This window comes from Spodoptera frugiperda, chromosome 22 (assembly GCF_023101765.2).
Source record: "Spodoptera frugiperda isolate SF20-4 chromosome 22, AGI-APGP_CSIRO_Sfru_2.0, whole genome shotgun sequence".
NCBI classification, from domain to species: domain Eukaryota; kingdom Metazoa; phylum Arthropoda; class Insecta; order Lepidoptera; family Noctuidae; genus Spodoptera; species Spodoptera frugiperda.
In genome coordinates this window covers 1,453,023-1,462,397 of record NC_064233.1, presented here as the reverse complement: position 1 = coordinate 1,462,397, position 9,375 = coordinate 1,453,023, and positions in this window count along the sequence as shown.

Below are 9,375 nucleotides of genomic sequence, written 5' to 3'. Positions count from 1 at the left end.
GTTTGCGCAGAATGGCGAGGGTGTTGGCCGTCAAGTCCATTGCCCAAACAGGGGCCCCATACAGGGCCATGGATCGCACGATTCCCACGTACAACCGCCTACAGGCGGCGCTCGGGCCCCCCAAGTTGGGAAGCAACGTTGAAAGCGCGCCCGCGGCGCCCATCAGCTTGGGCGCCAGTCGCCGGAAGTGAGGCCCGAATTCCCATCGGCTGTCGAGCACCAATCCCAGGTATTTCATGGTAGACTCGACAGCTATGCGGGCCCCGCTGACCACGATGTGCGATCCCGGCGCCGGCGCACGCCGGGGGCCATGAAACACCATGGCCTCCGACTTGTTCAGGGCCACCTCCAGGCCCAGGCGCCGGATGCGGTTCACCACCTGTGACACCGCAGCCGTAGCTTTCAACGTCGCTTCCCTGTGCGAGCTCCCCGGGCAGTCACTAGCGTGTCATCCGCATAGCACGTCAAGTCAGCGCCCGGCGGGAGTTCGCCTCGCAACACCCAGTCATAGCCGATGTTCCACAGGAGCGGTCCCAAGACCGATCCCTGTGGAACACCGCAAGATACGAGGTGCCGACCTGCACCGTCACGTCCCCGATATATGACGCATCTACCCTCTAGGAAAGCCCCTACTGCGCGGCGGAGGTAGGAAGGCACGCGATGGTAGCTTAGTGCCTCCCTAATAGACCTAACCTAACCTAACCTAACCTAACCAAGACACACGAACAGCTGTGTGTATTATTCTGATGATGCCGAAGACGATGGATGCGCCCCTAAAGCTAGCTGAGTCCCTGGTATACTCCATCCTTTCTTCCTCCTCTCCAGTATAAAATCAAATTGTAACTCCGCCACAGAGTCTGTCGATCACACTCATTCGAGGATCTGAACGACACTCTCTGCCACGCAGACATTGTCCTCTAGGAGTAATAAGTGGTAGTTTTAGTGGTGGTATAAGCATTAATTAATGATAAGTAAAAAAAAAAAAAATAATATATAAAAAAAAACAATAATTAAGAATAAAAAATGGACTCACGTAGATTAATAAGTTTGATTTTAAGAAAAAGAGCCGAACACAATAATATTGTAACCAACGCAATTAAATTTCTAATAAATGCATGAAAAAGGGCGCGGACGTTATGTCTGCGGATTGTTTATTAAAAAAAAAAAAAAAAAAAAAAAAAACCCGGACTCTTACCGGCTATAACCCCCCGGTGGCTACTCGGCACGTGATCGTGGGGGGGCGCGGGAGTCCAGATTCATCCGCAGAGTCCAGATTCGTCCGCAGAACCTAACCTAACCTAAACTTTGACTTTTCAGACAAAAGGCGAACAACTGATCTCTTGGCAAGCCTCTGTCTTTCATTAAGTTAGAGCATAATCTATATATATAAAACTCTTCCGTTACTGAGTGACTGACTGACTGACTGACAGACAACGCACAGTCGAAACTACTGGTCGTAGACAGCTGAAATTTGGTTTGGAAATTCAACCCCCAGGGGGGGAAAAGGGGTAAAAACGTTTCTATGAAAAATCTTATTCCTTGGGTTTATAAACTTGAAACTTGGCATGAACACGTACATAGGCAAGTAAATATGTTTGACATTATAAGTTTTTTCAAACTACCCTCCAATCGTGATTTAGGGGGTGCGATTGGGTGACTGATTTATTAACGCACAGCCGAAACCGCTCGGTATAGGAGTCTGAGATTTTGAACAGAGGTTCCTTTAGTAACATAAGTGAGCACTAAGAAGGGATTTTTGAAATGTCAACCCCCAAGGGGGGGAACGGGATAAACTGAGCCGGGGCTGCGGGAAAGTTCTAACGAGATACCGTGGCCCCGGAACGCAAAGGGCAACTGAAGGAACGAGGTGGGTTTTAGTCAGTAAAAGTCTGACACTCCCTTCCGTTCCACCCAGAGCGGGAGAGGTCATTTCATGATTTCCCATCCTTAAAAAAAAGACTTTGTATGACAACTTTCAGTCGTCTCTTTAACATACATAATAACATACATAATTATGTACATACATGCATAACATTAATAACATCACGCCTTTAAATCCCTATTTTGTGTTAACACTACCCATACAAACAGCTAAAAGGAAACAAGTGAAGAGACGAAATTTGTCCGCATCCATTTTCACCTAAATTCTTAACGTTAATGAGATTTACTTTTTATTATCAGGTCAACCTAATAGCCTCACATGTACGTATAACTTCGTAAGAATTTTCTTTCAACTCCTAACCGTTGAGGAGTTGTACCTTCCATCATCAGCTCATTCACATGGGATGATGACTATCAGACGCAAATACTTAAACAGATCTATGAAATTGTCAAAAACGTAATTGCCTGTAAATTTGAGGTTTGCCCTTGATTTCCCTGGAATACCATCATCAGATCCTGACTAGGTAACAACGGGACCAACTTGAAAGTATACTCTACCGAACAAAAAAAGAATCACGTAAATCGGTCCATAAATCTCGACGTAATCGGTATGCATAAATAAAACACCCGAATTTTATTTCAAACATTCACCATTAGAAAGCTACATCATCCCTGAGTAACACAGGCTATATTTAATTCCAGTTGTAACAAGATTTCAGCCTGTGGAAGAAAAAGCCCTGTCGAGATCATTAAAAAACGCTATATATAACCGAATTACACGTGGGCGAAGCCGCGGGCGGAAAGCTAGTGTAAATATATAGAAATGTTTAACTACGACTTTTTAGTCGCAACTGCGTCTGTGTAGTCGCAACTGCGACTGTTCAGTCGCAACTTTGACTTTTCAGACTTAACTACGAATGTTTGGACGAAATAACTACTGTTCAGATGCAACTTTTGTTGATATGCAACGACTGTTCAATAGCAGCTTCGACTTATTAGTCGCAACTGCGACTGTTTAATCGCAACTTCGACTTTTCAGATTTAACTACGAATGTTTGGATGAAATAACTTGCTTTTCTTGATATGCAACGACTGTTCAATCGCAGCTCCGACTTCTTTGTCGCAACTGCGACTGGTCAGTCGCAACTTTGACTTTTCAGACTTAACTACGAATGTTTGGACGAAATAACTACTGTTCAGATGCAACTTTTGTTGATATGCAACGACTGTTCAATAGCAGCTTCGACTTATTAGTCGCAACTGCGACTGTGCAGTCGCAACTGCGACTGGTCAGTCGCAACTTTGACTTTTCAGACTTAACTACGAATGTTTGGACGAAATAACTACTGTTCAGATGCAACTTTTGTTTATATGCAACGACTGTTCAATCGCAACTACGACTTTTTAGTCGCAACTGCGACTGTGTAGTCGCAACTGCGACTGTTCAGTCGCAACTTTGACTTTTCAGACATAACTCCGAAATTTTAGACGAAATAACTACTGTTCAGATGCAACTTTTGTTTATATGCAACGACTGTTCAATCGCAACTACGACTTTTTAGTCGCAACTGCGACTGTGTAGTCGCAACTGCGACTGTGTAGTTGCAACTGCGACTGTGTAGTCGCAACTGCGACTGTTCAGTCGCAACTTTGACTTTTCAGACTTAACTACGAAATTTTAGACGAAATGACTACTGTTCAGATGCAACTTTTGTTTATATGCAACTACTGTTCAATCGCAACTACGACTTTTTAGTCGCAACTGCGACTGGTCAGTCGCAACATTGACTTTTCAGATTTAACTACGAATGTTTGGACGAAATAACTTGCTTTTGTTGATATGCAACGACTGTTCAATCGCAGCTCCGACTTTTTAGTCGCAACTGCGACTGGTCAGTCGCAACTTTGACTTTTCAGATTTAACTACGAATGTTTGGACGAAATAACTACTGTTCAAATCCACCTTTTTTGATATGCAACGACTGTTCAATCGCAGCTCCGACTGTTTAGTCGCAACTGTGACTGTGTAGTCGCAACTGCGACTGTGTAGTCGCAACTGCGACTGTGTAGTCGCAACTGCGACTGTGTAGTCGCAACTGCGACTGTTCAGTCGCAACTTTGACTTTTCAGACTTAACGAATATTTAGACGAAATAACTACTGTTCTGATGCAACTTTTCTTGATATGCAACGACTGTTCAATCGCAGCTCCAACTGTTTAGTCGCAACTGCGACTTTTTAGTCGCAACTGCGACTGTTCAGTCGCAACTTTGACTTTTCAGACTTAACTCCGAAATTTTAGACGAAATAACTACTGTTCAGATGCAACTTTTGTTTATATGCAACGACTGTTCAATCGCAACTACGACTTTTTAGTCGCAACTGCGACTGTGTAGTCGCAACTGCGACTGTGTAGTCGCAACTGCGAATGTTCAGTCGCAACTTTGACTTTTTAACCGACTTCAAAAAAGGAGGAGGTTCTCAATTCGACCGTTTTTTTTTTATGTCTGTTAATCGATATCTCCGGCAGTTATAGACCGATTTGAGAAATTCTTTTTGTGTTTGAAAGAGTACGATGTCAGTGTGGTCCCATATAATTTTTTTAAAGTCTGACCATAAATGTGGAAGATAATCCAGGGAACTCCTCAAAAATGAACAGAATGTGCTCTGCGTTTGAGTTTAAGTGATGTATATTAGCTTATCTTTCTGAGTAACCATAAAATTCAGGACAGATAGTAGCATATCTGGTATAGAATGATGGGTAGCTTGATGTGCTGTCTGATTTACATGACTGTATACCTATGTGGGTATCTAATCTGTTTGTGTGTTTGACAACTGACTATGTATGTGGCTTATGAACAGGTTACTGTTAGCTGTCGGCTCAGCAGATCATAAGTAAGGGTATCAGGTTAATATACATTTGAAAGTAATGTAATTATGCGTCAATATGGATAGATATTAATATTATTCATTTAAACGGCGCTGTCTCATATGAGCAGCGCGTTTAATAGGTCGACCCATACTCAAATAAGTTATTCACTAAAAATCAAGAAATAAAAAACAATTTTAACAAAAAAAACCGACTTCAAAAAATAAATATTCCAAAACAAATTAATATGCACTAAAAAGTAAAAGAAATAATTGCGTATTTTTCAACAACTTAATAGATCAACTAACTTTACTAACTCATCACACACATTATAATGTAAGTAGGTACAATTATTGTTATTTTTGGAGTCGGTGTCAGCCTAGGAAACGCCAACAACTAGCATGGCACGGGCACGGCACGGGCGGAGTGATGGTTAAGTACCTACTTACAACTGGTGTAAAACTGTAATGTTTTGTTGTGATAATAGGTAAATAACAAACCTATCTTAGTTGGCTGACACCGACTCCAGAAATAACAATAATTGTACCTACTTACATTATAATGTGTGTGATGAGTTAGTAAAGTTAGTTGATCTATTAAGTTGTCGAAAAATACGCAATTATTTCTTTTACTTTTTAGTGCATATTAATTTGTTTTAGAATATTTATTTTCTGAAGTCGGTTTTTTTTTGTTAAAATTGTTTTTCAGACTTAACTACGAATGTTTGGACGAAATAACTACTGTTCAAATCCACCTTTTTTGATATGCAACGACTGTTCAATCGCAGCTCCGACTGTTTAGTCGCAACTGTGACTGTGTAGTCGCAACTGCGACTGTTCAGTCGCAACTTTGACTTTTCAGACTTAACTACGAATATTTAGACGAAATAACTACTGTTCAGATGCAACTTTTGTTGATATGCAACGACTGTTCAATCGCAGCTCCGACTTTTTAGTCGCAACTGCGACTGGTCAGTCGCAACATTGACTTTTCAGATTTAACTACGAATGTTTGGACGAAATAACTTGCTTTTGTTGATATGCAACGACTGTTCAATCGCAGCATCGACTTATTAGTCGCAACTGCGACTGTGTAGTCGCAACTTTGACTTTTCAGATTTAACTACGAATGTTTGGACGAAATAACTACTGTTCAAATCCACCTTTTTTGATATGCAACGACTGTTCAATCGCAGCTCCGACTGTTTAGTCGCAACTGTGACTGTGTAGTCGCAACTGCGACTGTGTAGTCGCAACTGCGACTGTGTAGTCGCAACTGCGACTGTGTAGTCGCAACTGCGACTGTTCAGTCGCAACTTTGACTTTTCAGACTTAACGAATATTTAGACGAAATAACTACTGTTCTGATGCAACTTTTCTTGATATGCAACGACTGTTCAATCGCAGCTCCAACTGTTTAGTCGCAACTGCGACTTTTTAGTCGCAACTGCGACTGTTCAGTCGCAACTTTGACTTTTCAGACTTAACTCCGAAATTTTAGACGAAATAACTACTGTTCAGATGCAACTTTTGTTTATATGCAACGACTGTTCAATCGCAACTACGACTTTTTAGTCGCAACTGCGACTGTGTAGTCGCAACTGCGACTGTGTAGTCGCAACTGCGACTATTCAGTCGCAACTTTGACTTTTTAACCGACTTCAAAAAAAGGAGGAGGTTCTCAATTCGACCGTTTTTTTTTATGTCTGTTAATCGATATCTCCGGCAGTTATAGACCGATTTGAGAAATTCTTTTTGTGTTTGAAAGAGTACGATGTCAGTGTGGTCCCATATAATTTTTTTAAAGTCTGACCATAAATGTGGAAGATAATCCAGGGAACTCCTCAAAAATGAACAGAATGTGCTCTGCGTTTGAGTTTAAGTGATGTATATTAGCTTATCTTTCTGAGTAACCATAAAATTCAGGACAGATAGTAGCATATCTGGTATAGAATGATGGGTAGCTTGATGTGCTGTCTGAGTTACATGACTGTATACCTATGTGGGTATCTAATCTGTTTGTGTGTTTGACAACTGACTATGTATGTGGCTTATGAACAGGTTACTGTTAGCTGTCGGCTCAGCAGATCATAAGTAAGGGTATCAGGTTAATATACATTCGAAAATAATGTAATTATGCGTCAATATGGATAGATATTAATATTATTCATTTAAACGGCGCTGTCTCATATGAGCAGCGCGTTTAATAGGTCTACCCATACTCAAATAAGTTATTCACTAAAAATCAAGAAATAAAAAACAATCTATATATTAATACGTGATGCAAAAACTTTAGACCGCTTTTTACGAAAATTGCGCGGACGTAGGAGCATAAAATTTGGTACACTTATAGTTTATGTGTAGGAGAAGTGCTGAACGCTAATATTTTTCAAAAATAATGCTTATAAAGTACATTAAATCAATAAATAAAACATTACACACACATGCATAGTATCTGATCGTATTTGACAAAACGTCAAAATCGATAGACATTGCGATGATATTGACGTCTCATATGAATAGAGTTTTATAAAAGAGTTTGTTTGAGTTTGAGTTAAATAAAAATTATACTTGAACGTATGTTAAGTGGTATTGTAAATTAAATCGTATATGGTTGAATTTCAACCACCAGGCGACCACTAGTAAAAAACAATTTTAACAAAAAAACCGACTTCAAAAAATAAATATTCCAAAACAAATTAATATGCACTAAAAAGTAAAAGAAATAATTGCGTATTTTTCAACAACTTAATAGATCAACTAACTTTACTAACTCATCACACACATTATAATGTAAGTAGGTACAATTATTGTTATTTTTGGAGTCGGTGTCAGCCTAGGAAACGCCAACAACTAGCATGGCACGGGCACGGCACGGGCGGAGTGATGGTTAAGTACCTACTTACAACTGGTGTAAAACTGTAATGTTTTGTTGTGATAATAGGTAAATAACAAACCTATCTTAGTTGGCTGACACCGACTCCAGAAATAACAATAATTGTACCTACTTACATTATAATCTGTGTGATCAGTTAGTAAAGTTAGTTGATCTATTAAGTTGTTGAAAAATACGCAATTATTTCTTTTACTTTTTAGTGCATATTAATTTGTTTTGGAATATTTATTTTTTGAAGTCGGTTTTTTTTTTGTTAAAATTGTTTTTCAGATTTAACTACGAATGTTTGGACGAAATAACTACAGTTCAAATGTAACTTTTCTTGATATGCAACGACTGTTCAATCGCAACTACGACTTTTTAGTCGCAACTGCGACTGTGTAGTCGCAACTGCGACTGTACAGTCGCAACTTTGACTTTTCAGACTTAACTACGAAATTTTAGACGAAATAACTACAGTTCAAATGTAACTTTTCTTGATATGCAACGACTGTTCAATCGCAACTACGACTTTTTAGTCGCAACTGGGACTGTTCAGTCGCAACTTTGACTTTTCAGACTTAACAACAAATGTTTAGACGAAATAACTACCCGCGCCACCCGCTGAGCGATAGCCCTTTGGGGCACACGAAGCTGGTGATGTTCTCCCTCCTGTGCAGGGAGTCCGCCCAAATCGGAGCCCCATAAAGGGCCATGCTCCTGAGTATGCCGGCGTACAGACGCCGGCATCGTGCGCTGGGCCTCCCTAGATTTGGCATAAGCCACGAGAGGGCATTCACGTACTTTAAAAGTCGCTTGGACAACTCGGCAAAGTAGGGGCCGAAGCGCCACCTGCTATCTAGGATGAGGTCCAAATATTTCATCTGGCCCTCCACTGCGATCCTGGTGCCGTCCACATAGATGTGGGCGTCGGGAGGGGGGCGCTGCCTCGGGCCGTGGAAGAACACGGCCTCTGTTTTGTGCAGCGCCACCGTCAGCCCCAGGCGGTGGATCCTGTTCACAACCAGGGAGCCGCCCGCCGAACCCAGTCCTAACCAGACCTCACCTGACCTGACCCTACCTGACACGTCCTGACCTGACCCGCGATTACTTTCGTGTTGTGTTCTCGAAGACTCGAATGTCCTCGGTCTTATTCGATTGGACTTTGTACGAAGTTCATCATTTTGTTAAAAATGCAAATCATTAAGTTTTATTTTTCAAGTGTAACTCAATCAAGATTTCCAATGTACCAAGACAAGAGCAACAGCTTCAACATACTCAATCAATATTCTTGAAAACTGCCAAACGATCTAAAAACATTCGACTGTGTTAAGGTACGCGTCCACATAGAGCGAGATCCCAGAGCCGTCAGACATATAATATTTTTACAAGCATAATATAACCTTCGGCTTACAGTAGTCTTGTATATACTTTTTAATGCCTTAATGTTTTTAAAGCTTGCCGAGTGACACCTGCGCAGGTACCAGGTGAGAAAGGTAACTAAAAATTAGACTCACTTAAAGTAAATTTTTGTGTCTGATTTTTATAAATGTTTTGTAGAATATTACTCTGAAATCATATTAAAAAAATCAGACACTTTCCATGGACCAAAACTTTTATCAGACGCTTTAAAGCTCTAAAAAATAGTGCGCCTTACAAAATTGTAATAGCAATATATGTGAGATTGGAGAGAAATATCTTTTCGGCAAAGCAGTAGCACATTTGTAACATTCACGATGGTAACCACGTTCG